Source organism: Anomaloglossus baeobatrachus, chromosome 12 (assembly GCF_048569485.1).
Source record: "Anomaloglossus baeobatrachus isolate aAnoBae1 chromosome 12, aAnoBae1.hap1, whole genome shotgun sequence".
NCBI classification, from domain to species: Eukaryota; Metazoa; Chordata; class Amphibia; order Anura; family Aromobatidae; genus Anomaloglossus; species Anomaloglossus baeobatrachus.
The window spans coordinates 13,516,466-13,536,834 of NC_134364.1; the positions used below are offsets into that span (position 1 = coordinate 13,516,466).

At 46.4% G+C, this 20,369-nt stretch overlaps 1 pseudogene; it reads right to left on the bottom strand.

Moving 5' to 3' along the window:
- Positions 1-6,283: 6,283 nt before the first annotated feature.
- LOC142258145 (alpha-1-antitrypsin-like protein GS55-MS) lies at positions 6,284-13,668 on the bottom strand (annotated as a pseudogene).
- Positions 13,669-20,369: the final 6,701 nt, after the last annotated feature.

Genomic DNA, 20,369 nt, shown 5'->3' on the forward strand with positions numbered 1-20,369 from the left:
CCCATGCACCTAGCATCTACAGCCTGCACCCATGCACCTAGCATCTACAGCCTGCACCCCTGCACCTAGCATCTACAGCCTGCACCCATGCACCTAGCATCTACAGCCTGCACCCATGCACCTAGCATCTACAGCCTGCACCCCTGCACTTAGCATCTACAGCCTGCACCCATGCACCTAGCATCTACAGCCTGCACCCATGCACCTAGCATCTACAGCCTGCACCCATGCACCTAGCATCTACAGCCTGCACCCCTGCACCTAGCATCTACAGCCTGCACCCATGCACCTAGCATCTACAGCCTGCACCCATGCACCTAGCATCTACAGCCTGCACCCCTGCACCTAGCATCTACAGCCTGCACCCCTGCACCTAGCATCTACAGCCTGCATCCATGCACCTAGCATCTACAGCCTGCACCTAGCATCTAAAGCCTGCATCCATGCACCTAGTAACTACAGCCTGCACCCATGCACCTAGCATCTACAGCCTGCACCCCTGCACCTAGCATCTACAGCCTGCACCCCTGCACCTAGCATCTACAGCCTGCACCCCTGCACCTAGCATCTACAGCCTGCATCCATGCACCTAGCATCTACAGCCTGCACCCCTGCACCTAGCATCTACAGCCTGCACCCCTGCACCTAGCATCTACAGCCTGCACCTAGCATCTACAGCCTGCATCCATGCACCTAGCAACTACAGCCTGCACCCATGCACCTAGCATCTACAGCCTGCACCCATGCACCTAGCATCTACAGCCTGCACCCATGCACCTAGCATCTACAGCCTGCACCCCTGCACCTAGAATCTACAGCCTGCACCCATGCACCTAGCATCTACAGCCTGCACCCATGCACCTAGCATCTACAGCCTGCACCCCTGCACTTAGCATCTACAGCCTGCACCCATGCACCTAGCATCTACAGCCTGCACCCATGCACCTAGCATCTACAGCCTGCACCCATGCACCTAGCATCTACAGCCTGCACCCCTGCACCTAGCATCTACAGCCTGCACCCATGCACCTAGCATCTACAGCCTGCACCCATGCACCTAGCATCTACAGCCTGCACCCCTGCACCTAGCATCTACAGCCTGCACCCCTGCACCTAGCATCTACAGCCTGCATCCATGCACCTAGCATCTACAGCCTGCACCTAGCATCTACAGCCTGCATCCATGCACCTAGTAACTACAGCCTGCACCCATGCACCTAGCATCTACAGCCTGCACCCATGCACCTAGCATCTACAGCCTGCACCCCTGCACCTAGCATCTACAGCGTGCACCCCTGCACCTAGCATCTACAGCCTGCACCTAGCATCTACAGCCTGCATCCATGCACCTAGCAACTACAGCCTGCACCCATGCACCTAGCATCTACAGCCTGCACCCATGCACCTAGCATCTACAGCCTGCACCCCTGCACCTAGCATCTACAGCCTGCACCCATGCACCTAGCATCTACAGCCTGCATCCATGCACCTAGCATCTACAGCCTGCACCTAGCATCTACAGCCTGCATCCATGCACCTAGCATCTACAGCCTGCACCCCTGCACCTAGCATCTACAGCCTGCACCTAGCATCTACAGCCTGCATCCATGCACCTAGCAACTACAGCCTGCACCCATGCACCTAGCATCTACAGCCTGCACCCATGCACCTAGCAACTACAGCCTGCACCCATGCACCTAGCATCTACAGCCTGCACCTCTGCACCTAGCATCTACAGCCTGCACCTAGCATCTACAGCCTGCATCCATGCACCTAGCAACTACAGCCTGCACCCATGCACCTAGCATCTACAGCCTGCACCCATGCACCTAGCAACTACAGCCTGCACCCATGCACCTAGCATCTGCAGCCTGCACCCATGCACCTAGCATCTACAGCCTGCACCCCTGCACCTAGCATCTACAGCCTGCACCTAGCATCTACAGCCTGCACCCCTGCACCTAGCATCTACAGCCTGCATCCATGCACCTAGCATCTACAGCCTGCACCCATGCACCTAGCATCTACAGCCTGCACCCCTGCATCTAGCATCTACAGCCTGCACCCCTGCATCTAGCATCTACAGCCTGCACCCCTGCATCTAGCATCTACAGCCTGCACCCCTGCATCTAGCATCTACAGCCTGCACCCCTGCATCTAGCATCTACAGCCTGCACCCCTGCACCTAGCATCTACAGCCTGCACCTAGCATCTACAGCCTGCATCCATGCACCTAGCAACTACAGCCTGCACCCATGCACCTAGCATCTACAGCCTGCACCCATGCACCTAGCATCTACAGCCTGCACCCCTGCACCTAGCATCTACAGCCTGCACCCCTGCACCTAGCATCTACAGCCTGCATCCATGCACCTAGCATCTACAGCCTGCACCTAGCATCTACAGCCTGCATCCATGCACTTAGCATCTACAGCCTGCACCCCTGCACCTAGCATCTACAGCCTGCACCTAGCATCTACAGCCTGCATCCATGCACATAGCAACTACAGCCTGCACCCATGCACCTAGCATCTACAGCCTGCACCCATGCACCTAGCAACTACAGCCTGCACCCATGCACCTAGCATCTACAGCCTGCACCCCTGCACCTAGCATCTACAGCCTGCATCCATGCACCTAGCAACTACAGCCTGCACCCATGCACCTAGCATCTACAGCCTGCACCCATGCACCTAGCAACTACAGCCTGCACCCATGCACCTAGCATCTACAGCCTGCACCCATGCACCTAGCATCTACAGCCTGCACCCCTGCACCTAGCATCTACAGCCTGCACCCCTGCACCTAGCATCTACAGCCTGCATCCATGCACCTAGCATCTACAGCCTGCAGCCATGCACCTAGCATCTACAGCCTGCACCCCTGCATTTAGCATCTACAGCCTGCACCCCTGCATCTAGCATCTACAGCCTGCACCCCTGCATCTAGCATCTACAGCCTGCACCCCTGCATCTAGCATCTACAGCCTGCACCCCTGCATCTAGCATCTACAGCCTGCACCCCTGCATCTAGCATCTACAGCCTGCACCCCTGCATCTAGCATCTACAGCCTGCACCCCTGCATCTAGCATCTACAGCCTGCACCCCTGCATCTAGCATCTACAGCCTGCACCCCTGCACTCACAGATCTCCATGCGGCTCAGGTCACATAAGAGGAGCTGCCAGCAGCAGTGTCTATCTTTGGCCTGCAGTGACATCTAGTGGCCGTACTCCATATTGCAGGCATGTTATTCAATAGAAAACTCCCACAAAGGGCTGGGAAAAAAATCATATAAAGGGCACTGACAATATTACATTTTGCTGTATTGAATGAAAGAAAATATGTCTTAGTATCTTTGTACGTCTTTACTGTGAGGGGTTTTATACATTAAAGTTCTGTCCCATTTCCTGTAATTTGAAAAAACCAAGACAGAAACACAAATCATAGCTGTGATTTTGTAAATGGAGAAAATCAATAATTTGTGAGAATTTGTAGGATTCATGAACTAATGTCTCAAGAAGGGGTATAAACTGCTGCATCTGTCGGTATATTCAATGGCCTCTACCGAGCTGCAGCTTGCCGGATTAACCACAAGATGGCGATGTGTGTTGTACTCGTAGTGGATCCCGGATGAGGGCTACAGAGCTGGAGAAAGTTTCATAATAATATGTCATGGACGCGAATGAAACATCCTCCTCCAGACTCCTCTGCCCCCTCCTCCAGACTCCTCTGCCCCCTCCTCCAGACTCCTCTGCCCCGTCCTCCAGACTCCTCTGCCCCCTCCTCCAGACTCCTCTGCCCCCTCCTCCAGACTCCTCTGCCCCCTCCTCCAGACTCCTCTGCCCCCTCCTCCAGACTCCTCTGCCCCCTCCTCCAGACTCCTCTGCCTCCTCCTCCAGACTCCTCTGCCCCGTCCTCCAGACTCCTCTGCCCCCTCCTCCAGACTCCTCTGCCCCCTCCTCCAGACTCCTCTGCCCCCTCCTCCAGACTCCTCTGCCCCCTCCTCCAGACTCCTCTGCCTCCTCCTCCAGACTCCTCTGCCCCGTCCTCCAGACTCCTCTGCCCCCTCCTCCAGACTCCTCTACCCCCTCCTCCAGACTCCTCTGCCCCTCCTCCAGACTCCTCTGCCCCCTCCTCCAGACTCCTCTGCCCCCTCCTCCAGACTCCTCTGCCCCCTCCTCCAGACTCCTCTGCCCCCTCCTCCAGACTCATCTAGTCTCCTGTGTTTCTTCTAGATATCTTTGTCCCATTTGAGCACCTCTGCGCTTCCAAGCTCTTCACTCCCCCCATAAGTCTCCTCTATCCCCTCTAGACTCAATTATCCACCTCCAAACACCTCTTTGTCTTTTCAAACACATTTGACTCTCCCCAAAGACCCCTCTGTCCCTTCCTCCGGATTCCTCTGTCGCTTCCTCCGGATTCCTCTTTCCCTTCATACAGACTCCTCTGTCCTCATGAAGATTTAAAACACATTTGACTCCCCCAAAGACTCATCTGTCCTCTTTCTCTAGACTACTTTATCCCTTCTAGTCTTCTATGTTTCTCCAAGATGTATTTGTTCTATTTGAACACCTCCTCCCCTCCAAACACATTTCACTCCCCCCAGACACCTCTGTCCCCAAAAGACTTCTTTGTCCCTTCCAGATCCCTCTATCATCATAAAATCTCCTTTGTCCTTTCCAAACTTCTCTCTCTCTCTTACTCCAGATAACCCTGTCCCCTCCTCCAGACTTTGTCCCATTCTTCCAGACACCTCTGTCCCTTCCTCCAGTCCCCTATGTCACCTTCATCTATACTGCTCTGTCCCTTCCTCCAGACCCATCTGTCCCCTTTCTCTAGACTCCTTTGTCCCTTCATCCAATCCCCTCTGTCTCCTCCTCCAGACCCCTCTATCCCCTTCCTCCAGCATGCTCTGTCCCTTCCTCCAGACTCCTCTGTCTCCTTACTCCAGACTCCTCTGTCTCCTCCACCAGACTCCTGTGTCTGTTCCTCCAGACCCCTCTATCCCCCTCCTCCAGCCTGCTCTGTCCCTTACTCCAGACTCCTCTGTCTCTTTACTCCAGACTCCTCTGTCTCCTTACTCCAGACTCCTCTGTCCATTCCTCCGGCTCCTCTGTCCCTTCCTCTAAACTCCTCTGTCTCCTCCTCCAGACTCCTCTGTCTCCTCCTCCAGACTCCTCTGTCCCTTCCTCCAGACTCCTCTGTCCCTTCCTCCAGACTCCTCTGTCTCCCCCACCAAACTCATCTGTCTCTTCCTCCAGACTCCTCTGTCCCTTCCTCCAGACTCCTCTGTCTCCTTCCTCCAGACTCCTCTGTCCCTTCCTCCAGACTCCTCTGTCTCCTCCTCTAGACTCCTCTGTCCCTTCCTCCAGACTCCTCTGTCCCTTCCTCCAGACTCCTCTGTCCTCCTCCTCCAGGCTCCTCTGTCCCTTCCTCCAGACTCCTCTGTCCCTTCCTCCAGACTCCTCTGTCCCTTCCTCCAGACTCCTCTGTCTCCTCCTCCAGACTCCTCTGTCCCCTCCTCCAGACTCCTCTGTCCCTTCCTCCAGACTCCTCTGTCTCCTCCTCCAGACTCCTCTGTCTCCTCCTCCAGACTCCTCTGTCTCCTCCTCCAGACTCCTCTCTCTCCCTTTCTCCAGACTCCTCTGTCCTTTCCTCCAGACTCCTCTGTCTCCTCCTCCAGACTCCTCTGTCCCCTCCTCCAGACTCCTCTGTCCCCTCCTCCAGACTCCTCTGTCCCCTTCCTCCAGACTCCTCTGTCTCCTCCTCCAGACTCCTCTCTCTCCCTTTCTCCAGACTCCTCTGTCCTTTCCTCCAGACTCCTCTGTCTCCTCCTCCAGACTCCTCTGTCCCCTCCTCCAGACTCCTCTGTCCCCTCCTCCAGACTCCTCTGTCCCCTTCCTCCAGACTCCTCTGTCTCCTCCTCCAGACTCCTCTCTCTCCCTTTCTCCAGACTCCTCTGTCCTTTCCTCCAGACTCCTCTGTCCCTTCCTCCAGACTCCTCTGTCTCCTCCTCCAGACTCCTCTGTCTCCTCCTCCAGACTCCTCTGTCCCTTCCTCCAGACTCCTCTGTCCCTTCCTCCAGACTCCTCTGTCTCCTCCTCCAGACTCCTCTGTCTTGTCTCTCCTTTTTCCTCTCTCAGGGATTTCCTTACTTTGTTACCTATCAGGGTATGTTTTGGATTCCCTATGATACACCCCCCCAGTGAGGACAGAGACAGGAGATATGGTGCCAGCACGTCCCTTTATTGTGCACACAGCGGACGTCGGACTCACAGACGTCTATTCTAGTGGATTTCTGATTCTCCCGGTGAAGAGTTGGACGTTTCTCTTTGTATCTATGATGAATATTAGGAAAGGCACATCCACCCTCACAACTGGTGGAAAACCTGTTCGCACAACCTGGATTTCGGTGACGGCGGCGGCCTCCGTTCCCTCCTCGTCCACCGTTATCTCGGCCTTGTGCACCACCTGCAATGAAAAGATAACACAGTGTCACATGACCACGGCGGCCAATCACTGCGTGCAGTTTCCTCTATTATGACATCACTATCGCAGGCAGTGGTGACATCAGCCTTTTTTAGGACTCAGCTATTTTTCGTTTTTGCACTTACGTTGTTTCTTCCCTTCTTATAAGAGCCGTCACTTTGTTATTTTCCGCATCATCTCCGTCTTGTGTTTTGTAGGATGTGTTATAGATTGGAATTTATTTTACAATATAATATATAATAGGGGGGAGGGGGGAGTCCGATGACTAGAAAAATGACAATTCTGTTTTTTGTTTTGTTTTTCTAAAGGGCGTTTACCTTACCCTCACGGGTTAACACTAAATACACTTATTTTTACATTTTGTCTTTATTTTGGGACGTGTCCGGGGATCAGGATCAAAGTTTCAAGGTTGTGGGGTTTTTTTCTGCTTTTTTTGTATCATTTTTCACTTTACTCTTGTCCATCAAAGGGGACTTGAGCTTGTGATCATTTGATCGCTTGTACTATATCCTACTTCAGTGTAGACTGTGGCTGGGCTTCACAGGAGTACCAAGATGGCGGTCACAGCGGCCTTCAGCAGGTCCCCGGTGACTGCCAGAGAAACCCATCAACGCCATTCGCTCATGATGTGGCGGTGATGGGGGAAAGTGAAGAGCTGCAGAACTGCTGCCCCACCAGGATTGGACCACTTAAATGGCGCTAGGTCCGATCTTTTCTGCTAGATGCAGATGCCGGCTGTATAACACAGCCAGCACCTGCACTGTTTGGAGTGAGCTCAGCTCCTTGGCCAGCTTCATACTCCCGCACCCATCCTATGATGTATTATTACATCCTGGGGAAGGACAGTGTTAGAAGGGATCTGTCACCGGACCGGACTCCTAGAAGACTATAACGCTCTGTACACAGCAGACCCAACAGGCCGTGTATCCGGCTGTTACCCATCAGTACTGAGCCATGCTCCCTTTTATGAAAGCCCTCTTTTGCTGTGTGCCACACTGGGTTTCTCAGTTCCGGTGACATCATCACTCAAGGCCTTTTAAGACCGACTGAGACAACCATGTGCTGTCTGAGTTCTCTGCAGCTTTGCATTTAGCTACCGTGTTCGGGAGTCTACCTCACCATCCATTTCTCTCAGCTGGACAATTTCCTTTCAGCTAACAATTTTTTTATTAATTTCTCTACTCTACATTTACTTCCAGGCGCAGAGCTGCAGATTAACGCTTCATCTACTGTAAGCATAACAGACTCTTCTCTGGTGCTCTTCACACTACAAATGCTGCTGCAACAATGTATACCATATATCCAACCAAGTATTCCAATTACCTGTTTGCCAAAGACCATCTGTCTACTGATTGCATACAACTCTGTCCTCTACCACTTGTTTGCTGCAAGTTCTGAACTGACTATACCCCTACAGTTCCTATGTATGTCTCTACTCCTGGCTCTGTGTCTTCTAGTGTAGACGGCCATGCTTCTCTGCTGGACAATCGTCCTTCCAGTGAACTCCTCTTTGCTTCTTTACTCCCTACATTTACTTCCCGTTTTACACCTGCTGATTAACGCTTCATCTGCTGTAAGCATAACAGACTCTTCTCTGGTGCCTTCACACTACAAATGCTACTTCAACAGTGCATATCAAGTATACAGTTTGCCTGTTCACCCCTGCTGAGGAACATCTGTCTGCTGATAGCATACAACTCTGTCCTCAACCATTTGTCTACTGCAAGTCCTGGACTGACTATTCACCTACAGTTCCTGTCTATGTCTCTACTCCTGCTGGCCCTGATTCTCTGCCTGCCATCCAGCATATCCTCCAGTCCTGGTCCTCACTGATCCATATGCCATGGGACAATTCCTGTTCGCTATGCCATCGGCTCCAGTCCGTGCTGCTCTCCCAGACTATGGCTTAGAGAATCCCCCTCACCCGGTGAGCTCTGAACACCAGCACCTTCCTTTTGGCTGAGTAACAAAAAGGAGGTAGTATACCTGTCAGACATGTATACCATATCCTGTGGTTGTCCCTCCTTGACCTCTGGACCTCATGTCAGACAATTCAGATCTGTCATACAACCCCATTGTCTTCCCCATTGTGTGCTAAATCAGGAGATTTCTCAGTGATGACACCCCCCCCCCCAAATCTTACCTTTGACACCTTCAATCCACCGCTTTCAGCAATCCCAGAAAGGTCGGCGCTGTTGGTGAACGCAGTCTTGATGCCTAATTTCAAGAGCACCTCTTGAAGGTCTATCTTGGTTGAAACTGAAAATTTGGGAATCTCCAGCTTTATCCTCCTGAGAAAATAAGAATGAGAGTCTTATCCTTCTGTCGTGTCAGGAGACCATACGGCATCTTATCGGGATATTATACCTCTGTGGTAACGAGTATGGAAGATGATGGATCCAACTGTTACCCCCAAGGAGTAAATTATGGTGGGCCATACAGAAGATCTTACATGGGTCGCAGTTTCTTCATCCATGTGGTGAGTGAACCTTGCCCAATCGCTTCCTCCACATTTTTCCTTCATCTGGGATAATAAAGACGGCAGAGAAGTTTCCTTTGTATGGGACCTCGACCACTCTACAACCCTCATTTTTCATTAAGGCCACAGAATACAGTCCGGTTCTGCTCATCATCGGCACCTTCACCGCAGTGCGCTCATCCACATAGAAGTCTTGGAGCCGGGTTTGTTTCTTATTGAAAACATCCTCCCAAGTTCCTAAAATAAAAAACGACCACAGATGAGTGAACTTTCCCGATGAGACTATTGCTCCGCTCCCGTCCTCCGTCCCGTTTGATGAGGTCTCTAACGAGCCACCGTATTAAGCCTTTTTGTTTTGCTTAAGAAGTCAATACCTCCAGATCTATTCCCAAAAAACCAAGGCAGTCCCTTTTTCCTAGGATAGGGAATAAATTGTTGATCACTGGGATCCAACCACTAGGACCACCAGTGATCCTAGGATCTGTTAAACACAAAAATGGCCCTCTGCATGCTCGTTCTAAATGGAGCAGAGATTCCCATCCCCCGACTCCCTATCCATTCAATGGGCTGCCGGAGAAAGCTGAGCTCAACACAGGTCAGTCCCATAGACAATGAATGAGTGTACATTGGATATGTGAACCGCTGCATCACTGAAGAAGGGTCTGCAGACCCCATTCTTGGGGTCCAAACCACTTATTTTAGAATTGCTGGGGGTTCCAGTGATCTGATCCGCAGCACTCAGAATTGTCTCCAATAAGGCTCGATTAGATTTTTTAAATTTATGAGGCTTCTCTGGAGAATTTTCTACTCCCCCCCCCCTGCAAATAGCCATTAATTAATTAATATGCATTGCTCATATAACACTGTCATATAATGCTATTATGCAGCACTTTACAGAGATTATCATTAAGATCTGATCCATGCAGTTGACCATGTATCTGACTGCTTTAGCTTAAAGGGGAATCCACCATAATGTCAATTTCGCCTTAAAGAATCAGGCCATTTTTTTTAAGCTAAAAATAATTTTTGCTGTTACATTAGAGCTTCAATGGACGATGGCCAGGACCCAGCCAGATTGATATTGGTCAGATAGATGATGCTAGCCATGTTATGTTTCCTATCCATGAACAGGTAAAATCATGAAAGGAAAGATGTCGGTAATATTTTCCACCTGAGACCTTCAGGAGCGGAGATATCCTGAAAGCTGGGATTTCACAATTTTTTTGGAACTGTTGCTAATAATAATTTATTCAATGCCAGGAGAATACATTGTGAAGTAGGACTGTTCCATGTTTTCCCTGCATATTTTAGGCATTTCAGTGACCCTGGTGTAGAATTTTTCATTTTTTACCCCTTTTATTTTTTGTAATTGTATATGCTGTATTGTATTGTTCACTTTTGTAAACTTTTGTATATTTTTATAAACACTGCCTACTCTTTTGGATTAAACATATAAAATGTAATTGCTTCGTTACACTTGCTCTATAAATCACCAACCCAACACGTGTCTGATCGACCTGTAAAATGATTGGTAGTAACAGTTAATATCTTTTTTGCGTTATTGTGGAGCTTGACAGTGATGGTAGCAAGGTATTTATATACTCCATGCTCTGGAAATTATATATATATATATATATATATATATTATATATATATTTATTTATACACACACACACACACCTTACCCTCACTGTGAGCTCCCAAATATTCTGCCTAATAGTAGAAACAACCACAACCTTATTTATTTATTATCAGTCAATTGTGCAATTGTCTGGATGATAAAGGGGCAGCAGAGGGCTGTTCAGTGACAGACTGGTGGCAGCGGCTTGGTTAGCATGCCCACCGGAGACACAAGTAGAACACACAAACATATATACAACGTGTCACATTCCTCTATATATATAAAGTGCTGTTTGTGCTTATGCCCAAATTTAAACTGGATGATGAAATCATAAAGAAACAAATGGGGTATCATTTTTATTTTAGAAACCCCATATTTTATACAATATGAAGGACTTCGGTAATACAGGACCTTGTATATCCATTCATTGACCGCCATCAAATGGCCATCAGCTCACCACAACCTCACGACCTCACCGCGTTTCCCTGTTATGGTGTTGGTTCATCAGGAGGTGCTGAAAATATTAAATATAAGCTTTATGCTGTGGGACGCATGGATGGCGGCATCTCCCTAAGCAAAATGGATTAACCAGAGCCAGCATGGTTTTGTAGCAAACAAGTCATGCCAGACTAATCTAATTTCCTTGAATTTTCCTATGATGGAATCACTGACTGGGTGGATCAGGGAAATGCAGAAGATATAGTAAATCTCAACTTCAGCAAAACATTTGATAAAGTATCTCATACTAACCTTATTGAAAAAATGACCAAGTGTGGGACTGACACGGCAACTGTTAGGTGGATTTATAATTGACCCAGCGATCAGACCCAAAGAGTGGTCATAAATAGTTGCACATCCAGTTGGAAGAGTGTTTCAAGTGGGGAGCACAAGGCTCTGTCTTTGAGACAGTGGTGCTTAATGTTTTGATAAATGATCTAGATAAGGGAACTGCTAGTAAACTAATCAAATTTGCAGATGATGCAAAGGTAGGAGGGACAGCTACCACTAGAGAAGACAGAGAAAGGATTCAGAGGGATCTAGATAAAATGGAACAATGGGCAGCGACTAATAGAATGGTATTTAACAGGGAAAAATGCAAAATTCTACATCAGGGCAAGAAAAAGAAAAATAACATCTACAGAATGGGAGGAATAGAACTAAGCAACAGCACGTGTGAAAAAGACTTGGGTATACGAATAGATCACAGACCACATAGGAGTTACCAGGGTGATGCAGCAGCAAAAAAGGCAAACACAGTTCTGGGATGTAACAAAAGCACAGAATCATGTGAAGTCATTATCCCCCTCTAATCCTCTCTGGTCAGACCTCATCTGTAATACTCGGTCCAGTTCTGGGCACCACATTATAAAAAAAATCATAAAAAAACTGGAGCAAGTTCAGGGAAGAGCAGCCAGAATGGTGACCAGTCTACAAACCATGTCGTACGAGGAACGGTTTCAGGATCTGGGAATATTGTGAAAAAGAAGACATAGAGTTGAAGACATAGAGAATGTTGTGAAAAAGAAGACTGAGAGGAGACTTAATAGCGGTCTACAAATATCTGAAGGACTGTCACACTGTAGCGGGATCAGTGCTATTCTCCTTTTCACATGGAAACATGAGAAGCAATGGGATAAAACTGAAGAGGAGACGAAACAGATTAGATATTAGAAAAAAAGTTTCTGACAGTGAGGAGATCAATGAGTGGAACAGGCGGCCATGAGAGTTGGTGAGGTCTCCTTCAATGGAAATCTCCAAACAGAGGCCGGATAGACGTCTGTGGGGGAGGATATAGTGACTCCTGCATTGAGCCGGGGAGGGGGGGGCAGACAACTCCAACATTCTATGATTCTATGAAATAAACCCTCCTTGGTGGAATAGGTGGCATGAGAGTCCAGTAGAGGAAAAAGTGGAAGGATAAATACGTGGGGATTATGTCTCTTCTTTTCTAGGTGCCTCCAGTGCCATCAAGATGGCCGATATCGACCAATAGTGTTCAATATCACCACAAATATGACCATGCGGCCATTATTGAGTGGTCTGAACACATGCAAAAGTGGCCATTTTTGATGGCCACTTACACTGCACCTCATAGAATTAATATTATGATGTACTCAATTGGTGCGTTACAGTCACTGACTTGACATTTTCCTCCGTCACCACCTCTTGATGAACCAACATCGTTGAAGTTGTGAGGTTGTGGTGAGTTGATGGCCATTTGGTCGCATTCAATCATTGGATCTATAAGGTCCTGTATTACCGATGTCCTTAATATTGAATGGTAGGACAATCAGGAACAGGCTACGCTGAGCAGGGCGCCATCACTTGCGTGGTTTATTTAGGGTGCCAACCTCCGCAGTCAGATAGGGTCACCATGATTGAATCTTCCCCCCACTCTTTATTCCCCTCGGACCCGTGCTTTTTTTTTGCTGTTCGGTGGTTGGTATATGGAGGTCGCATCCTCCGTCTCCATGATTCCTCCACACAATGTAACAATTTACCTTTAAAATGAATGATGGATATGATCGTCAGCACCGTGTCCGGATCCACGCTGTCCAGGAAATCTTTGATCATCCCGCGGGTTTTCTCCTCCACGTAGCGGTTGATTTGATCTTTTGCTTTTTTCGGTTTTGTAAAATCCGCGGCGATGACGTCAGATTGGAACAGTTTGAGTTTTTCTTGATATTCCTGGAGGAGGTTCAGCGTCTTGTCCACAAAGCAGGCATTGGTGGTGCTGAGAGCGACGCTGGGCCGGTCCTGGTCCATCACCTGCCGGAGGCGCTGGAAGCCCTTGTAGATCTCGTCAGGGCTCACAGAGGTGTCCAGACTGAGACCCTCGAAGATCTCCCGATGGGTCGGACCCTTGGCCCCGAGGGCGAGCAGCACAAGCGCCAAAGCGATATTTATAGAAGACAAGAAGACGTTTTTATTGGGGTCTTCAGCCGCCACCTGTGCGAAGAGATTCCCTGCAAATTTATCAAGAGAAGGAACGATCGGTAGATAAGACTCCGGGCCGCCATCTTCTGCTGAAAGAGCGAGCGGAGCCTGGAACCAAAGCACGAGGAGCAGGAACGTCATCGCTCTGAAACACAGGAATCCAACACACAATTTTAGGGCGTGTAAACTTTTGCAACTTTTCCTGCTCCAATGCAATAATAATAATAATAATACATCACAATTGGCCAAGTGTCTTCTTATTGGTGTCCGATCCCAACAGCCGGACCCAGTACAATCTGGTTGTCACGCGGTCTCATGAGAGGTGGCCTCATTTTTGGGGCGATTTACACAGTACCTATTAATGATGGAGGCGCCACATCCTCTTGTTAGATCCCTCCTGCCCATTTACCAGGAACTAATATCCCTGGTGTGCGGAGGTCACCGATGCAGCCACCGCCGATTCCTCCTATTTCTCCATTTCAATGACAATCTGAACAAATCAAACTAGTGCAGAATATTTTTTAGCGGCTCCTGAAGATCCTAAAGACGTCACTCACTAACTATAGAGATATTGATAACTGGAAGGTTTTGCATAAATCAGCGCACGTGTGAGACTTTACAATGGATCTTATCATGGCACACTTCTTCATCTTCCAGAAGCCAGCATTCTCCATTCCTCTCCCCGGGAGAGCACACGATCTCCGCAGCGTCCACCATCATCCTGTCCTGCACTATGGGATCCCAGCCGACGCTGCCCGAGCACTATAATGGGTTTTGCAATGGTGGGAATCTCTCTACCTCTTGATGGGTCATGGTGGCCGCTATGACATTACAGGATCCTGATCTCCATCAGCTACAAGTGAGACATTTGTATAATACTCTGCAAAACACCAGAACGGCACCCAAATGGTGGCAGATATAATCCTAATGTGGGTGGAAAACCCCTTTAAGGCCTCTTTCACATGTCAGTGATTCTGGTACGTGTGTGACATTTTTTATACGTACCAGAATCACAGACCATTCTGCGCACACAGTGATTTCTCACTGACGTGTCTACATGCGGCGTACATGTGTGTCCATGATTTCCGCACGGAGACATGTCCGTTATTTTCTGGCATCACTGATGTCTCACGGACCACACTATGGTGTGATCCGTGAAACACATACCAGAAAAAACATGTATTGAAAATAAAATGATTTTTATACTCACCTTCTCCAGCGACACTGTCTCTGGCTGCTGCTCTCTGCTGCTTCCAGATCGGCTAATTATTCTCATTCATATGCATTTATGCATTGTACAGCCGACTCAGAAGTATCTGCAGCAGGGAGACAGCGGCGGCCGGACTCAGGAGAGCCGGAGATTCAGCACCACAGACAGCAGGAGCTGGGACAGGTGAGTATAATTGCCTGGTCTCCGTGTATTATCACAGATTGAACACGGAGATCACACGTGTGAAAAAATCACGGCACACGGAGAGACATACGCACCTTTAAAATGTCAGGTCTGGTTTTCTGCCGTGTTGCATTTAGGCTTAGGTGGAGGTTTCCCTTTTGCTCTGAAGATAATTAGGAGTAAGGGATTTCAATGTGTAATCAGCATTTTTTGCTCAGATCTCCATTTTATAGGCGGTCTCTAGGTGGCACATGGTGGTACAATAATGATATCATGGTGGGTTCCTTAAACTCATTTCATCAATCCTCTCGATATTGTAACATCCATGTCTGAACATGTCCCTGCCCATAAGGTTATGTGCTCACGTTTAGGGTTTGGTGCAGAAATCTCTGCTTCTCTTGGCAGGAAAAACCTGATTTTGTGCCACGCTTATGGTGCATTTTTGCCCTGTGATTTGGTGAAGATTTTTCCCATTTGTTTGAATGGTGAAATCTGCAGGAAAAATCTGCAAGAATTACCATGCTGGAGATTTAGGCCATGTTCACATGTTGCTTTTTTGCTGCAGCAAAACCTGCTCTCTTGGCAGTTAGGCTAAGACCGCACTTTGCGTCGTCCTACTTGCAGTTCTAAACGCACGTTTTGGAATTAATTGATTTGACCAAAGTTGCCTTTTTCAGAAATTTAGTGCTGAAAACGCATGCGTATTTACTGCGTTTTAGATGCGTTTTCAGCGCTTTTTCACCTGCGTTTTGACAGATGCGTTTTGAACATCAAGACGCTGCTAAATAAAGATTAAATAGTCAAACATCATGAAAAAAGTGAAAAAAAGGAACACATATAGAATTTTGAAATTAATAAAGGTAATATTTATATTTCATGAAATTATAGCGGTTTTATAATATTTAATGTTAAAATAGCAATAAATTCAAAATTTTATTTAATTTCCTTGTCAAACTATGTGTGTGTGTAAAGGGACATATGATACCATTATTTTAATGTCAGAAAAGCATGCGTTTTTTAAGTAAAAAACACATGTTTTCAGCACCTAAAAAGCAGGTAAAACGCTGGAAATTTGAAGTTTCTTGGTTTTTGCCATTTCTCATAGACTTCAATGTTAGCAAAAAGCAACCAAAATGGCAAAAACAACTGACCTGCTGCTTCTTTGAACGCATGGTTTTTGCCACAAAATATGCAAAGTAAACGCAGCGTTTTAAAACGCAAAGTGGGGTCTGAAAATCACCATTTTCCATTGACTTTGCTGGAAAATCAAAACACATGCCTTTTGGCAAGAAAAAGGTGCAGTTCAAAACGTACCTAAAAAGCATCTGAAACGCAAAGTGTGGTCTTAAGCGAGCTTTACACGTTGCAACATCGCTAGCCGATGCTAGCGATGGCGAGCGTGATAGCACCCGCTCCTATCGTTATTTCGATATTTGGTGATCGCTGCCGCAGCGAACATTATCGCTACGGCAGCGTCACATGCACTTACCTGGTCGTCGTCGTCGCTGTGACTGCCGAACAATCCCTCCCTCAAGGGAGAGGGACGTTCGGCGTCACAGCGACGTCACGAAGCAGCCGGCCAATCAAAGCGGAGGGGCGGGGATGAGCGGGATGAACATCCCGCCCACCTCCTTCCTTCCTCATTACTAGTCACACACAGCGATGTGTGCTGCTGCAGGGACGAGGATCAACTTCGCCCACGTGACAGCAGCGATATTTGAGAATTGACCCCCATGTCAACGAGGAGCGATTTTGGACGTTTTTGCAACGATGCAAAATCGCTCCTAGGAGTCACACACAACGAGATCGCTACAGCGGCCGGATGTGCGTCACAAAGTCCGTGATCCCAACGAGATCGCTGTAGGAATCTCGTAGCGTGTAAAGCCCGCTTTAGCCTTAGCCTTAAAAAAGCTACTTCCAAAAAAGAGCTTTCGCTGTTTTTTTTTTGCATCATTTGTCTACAGTACATGTTGAAATAAAGTTAGTTTCATTCACCACAAAAGCAGCAAAAATGCAGAAAAAGCACAGTTGTGTTTTTGCACTTTCAGGCTGCGACCGCACTTTGCGTTTCCACCTGCGTTTTAGGTGCTTTTTAGGTTTGTTTTGAGAAGCACCTTTTTCAAGCCAAAAGGCATGCGTTTTGATTTCACAGCAAAGTCAATGGAAAATGGGGATTTCTAGACCGCACTTTGTGTTTCTAAACGCTGCGTTTAATTTGCATATTTTGTGGCAAAAACCATGCGTTTAAAGAAGCAGCATGTTAGTTGTTTTTGCCATTTTGGGTGCGCTTTGCTAACATTGAAGTCAATGAGAAATGGAAAAATCCAAGATTCCATCAAATTCCTGCGTTTTTACCTGCTTTTCTAGTGCAGAAAACATGCTTTTTGTACATCAAATTAATGATTTGATATGTCCCTTTACACACACACATAGTCCGATAATTAAATTTAAGAAAAATATACATTTATTGCTATTTTAGCGATAAAATGTAATTACCGCTATAATTTAATGAAATATAACTATTTTCATTATTTTTCACAATAATATAGATTTGATCCTTTTTTTTCTCTTTTTTCATTCTGTTTGACTTTTAAAACTTTATTTAGCAGTGTCTTGATGTTCAAAATGCATCTGTCAAAACGCAGGTGAAAAAGCATGTAAAAAGCGCTGAAAACGCATCTAAAACGCGGTAAATAGGCATGCATTTTCAGCGCTAAATTTCTAAAAAAGGCAACTTTGGTCAAATCAATTAAGCCCAAAACGTGCGTTTAGAACTGCAAGTAGATGAACGCAAAGTGCGGTCTCAGCCTCAGTGATGAAGACACTGCAAAAACACTGAAAAACAGATTTTCTGCACCTAAAACTGCAGCTCTTCGCAGAAAAAAACGCTGCCAAAAAAACGTACATATTTTGTTGCGTTGTTCCATGCATTTTATATGCATTGAGATAGGGAAACTGCTGGGGAAAATGCAGAAACAATCAACAAGTCAATTGGGGTAGTTGTTTTTTTTTTTTTTTGCACCAAAATCTGCATTGTGTGCGCAGCACTTCAAGATTCTCAGACTTTGCTGGGATGCGTTTTCACTTGCAAATTGATTAAAATCTGCAAAAAAAAAAACGTACATAGCCAAAAAATTAACACAAAAAATTCATGTTGTAGCTTTTGCTCGTTCTGTAAAAAGAATTGCAGCTTTTTAATTTGCATAAAAGTCAAGAAAAAAACATGCAAAAAAAACACAACGTGTGAACAAAGCCTTAAATCTGGGCCTTGTGCCCCTTCACCTGTTTCCTTTTGTTTCTTCTGGCAGCTCATTAGTTTAGATGTATTTAGTCCTCTGCTGGATCCGGCGGTTCCTCCCTATTTATACCTGCAGCCGTCCGTCCCTGGCACCGGTTCTATCCGTGCTCCCCTGGTTTTGGGCTCGGCATGCCTGTCTGGTTGCACTTGTTGTTTGCAAACAATTTTCTGGCAGTTTTGCTTCCGTTCAGGATATCCTGGTTTGATGCGCTCACTGACTATTCTTTGTTTGCTCGTCCCCCTTTTAGCTCCACGTTTTACCTGTGTGACAGATACATCTTTGAGATGTGGATACCTTAGAGTAGGAGCGAAACCAGAAAACTTTAAAAGTCTCATCAAAAATTTGGACACATTTTTAACAGTACCATATTGTGTAACCTCTATTAATCTTTTTGTGTCTGTTTTTGCTGCTTCCAAAAAGTGAAAATTTGCGAAATAACTTGTAAAAAAAAAGAAACAAATTGCTCAAAACTTTCACCATCAAACGTAAAAAAAAAAAAAAAAAAAGTGCGGATGAACCAATTTATTAACCCAGAAAATGCTGTTCACTGAGCTGCAGTTCATCCTCCTTTTAATAAAGTGTTTTTTTAAAAAAAAAAGTCAAAACATTTTATTTTTTACAACTAAAAAAAAACAAAAAACCTAATTCCAATGATTTGGAGATTCAGATTTCCATATAATTTTTACTGCACTGTAAACCCCAAAAATAATGGTGGAATTACATTTTCACCTTTTTATTGCACTTTGATTATTTTGGGTAAAAATGAAACAAACCGTTCGTTCAAAACTACAAATAAAAATTAGCTGTTGTTAATGTTTACATATTACTTTGAAAATAATAATTATTGGAGTAAAACTAAACAAAACCAAAAACAAATCATCGTTCGGGTATGGGGGCCGGAAAATAAATTAAATAATGGGGGCTCTTGGAAGAAAATAATGGAAATAAACAAACTCTTAAAAGAAAAATTAGATGTGCTAGGAAGGGGTTAATCTGATTTTGCCATTCTCCCACCTGGGGTGCAGGTTATATAGCTACATCTTTATCCTTTCATGGTGCAGGGAATGTAAATGTTGCAGTTGTTTTGTCATTTGATACAATTGATGATAAACAGGATCTTGTTACTGTGACTGTTTATTACACACAGATCATATTATTATATCACAGTGATGCAGAAAGGAAGCAGCCGGGAAAGGGCCAGACTGCAAAATCAGTGTCCGAGCCACACAGTAAGGATCCAGCATAGGGAACTGCGGGAGAAATGGGCCAGTTTAGGGTTTGCAGGATAAAATTATTAAACATCTATTTTACAAAAATGGACCCTGATCGTTCCCAGGATCCTGGACCCTTACGTATCATTATAGGACCCCATCCGTCATCTCAGCATCTGGTTACTGACCCCACTAAGGAATTATCACTTATCAGTAATTACAGGCGGCTCCGGGCTCTGATCAAGATTTATTTTTCCCGTATAAATCCCGTAAATGAGATATCAGCATAAAAAGTTAACATTCTGCTATACAATGTGCTTTATTTTGTGTTGTTATAACTTTATAACTGTTTTATTTACAAAATTTGAAAATCAAATAAAAATTATTGAATCATAAAAAGACAATTAAATAGAAGCTAGAAAAGTAACACTTTGTAGGAGTGAAGGTTACAATGTATCACTCACCTGCAGCCGCTCTGAGAGTCCGGGTGTCGGACGTGAAGACTCCGCTATTTATATATACAGGATATGTCCTGAGATTATATAATCCGGCATTTGTGCTACTGATAAGACCAACAAGCGCTCCATTATCATCCTGCCAAATTCTGTGCACCTCATTACATACAGGACGATGCTGTATATAATCCCTTCCTGACCTACGACGTACACATGGATCAAACACCCGGTACCGGTGTACAGACTGCGCTCCGGAGCAGGTGGGTGATACACAGCCGGCGTCTACCGTTAACAGTGGCGTAAGTGAAGGAACAATGTGACTATCCCTGAAGACGAAGCTTGAAATGGCTGTGAAATGCGTAGAATAATAACTTCTTATCTCCACTGGTTTCCTGGATCTTCCTTTGGAAAGTTTTCAGCAGCAGCGCGGAGTGGACACGTCTTCTGTACTCTTCTAACAGCAGCGATCAGAGCTCCGGTTGCT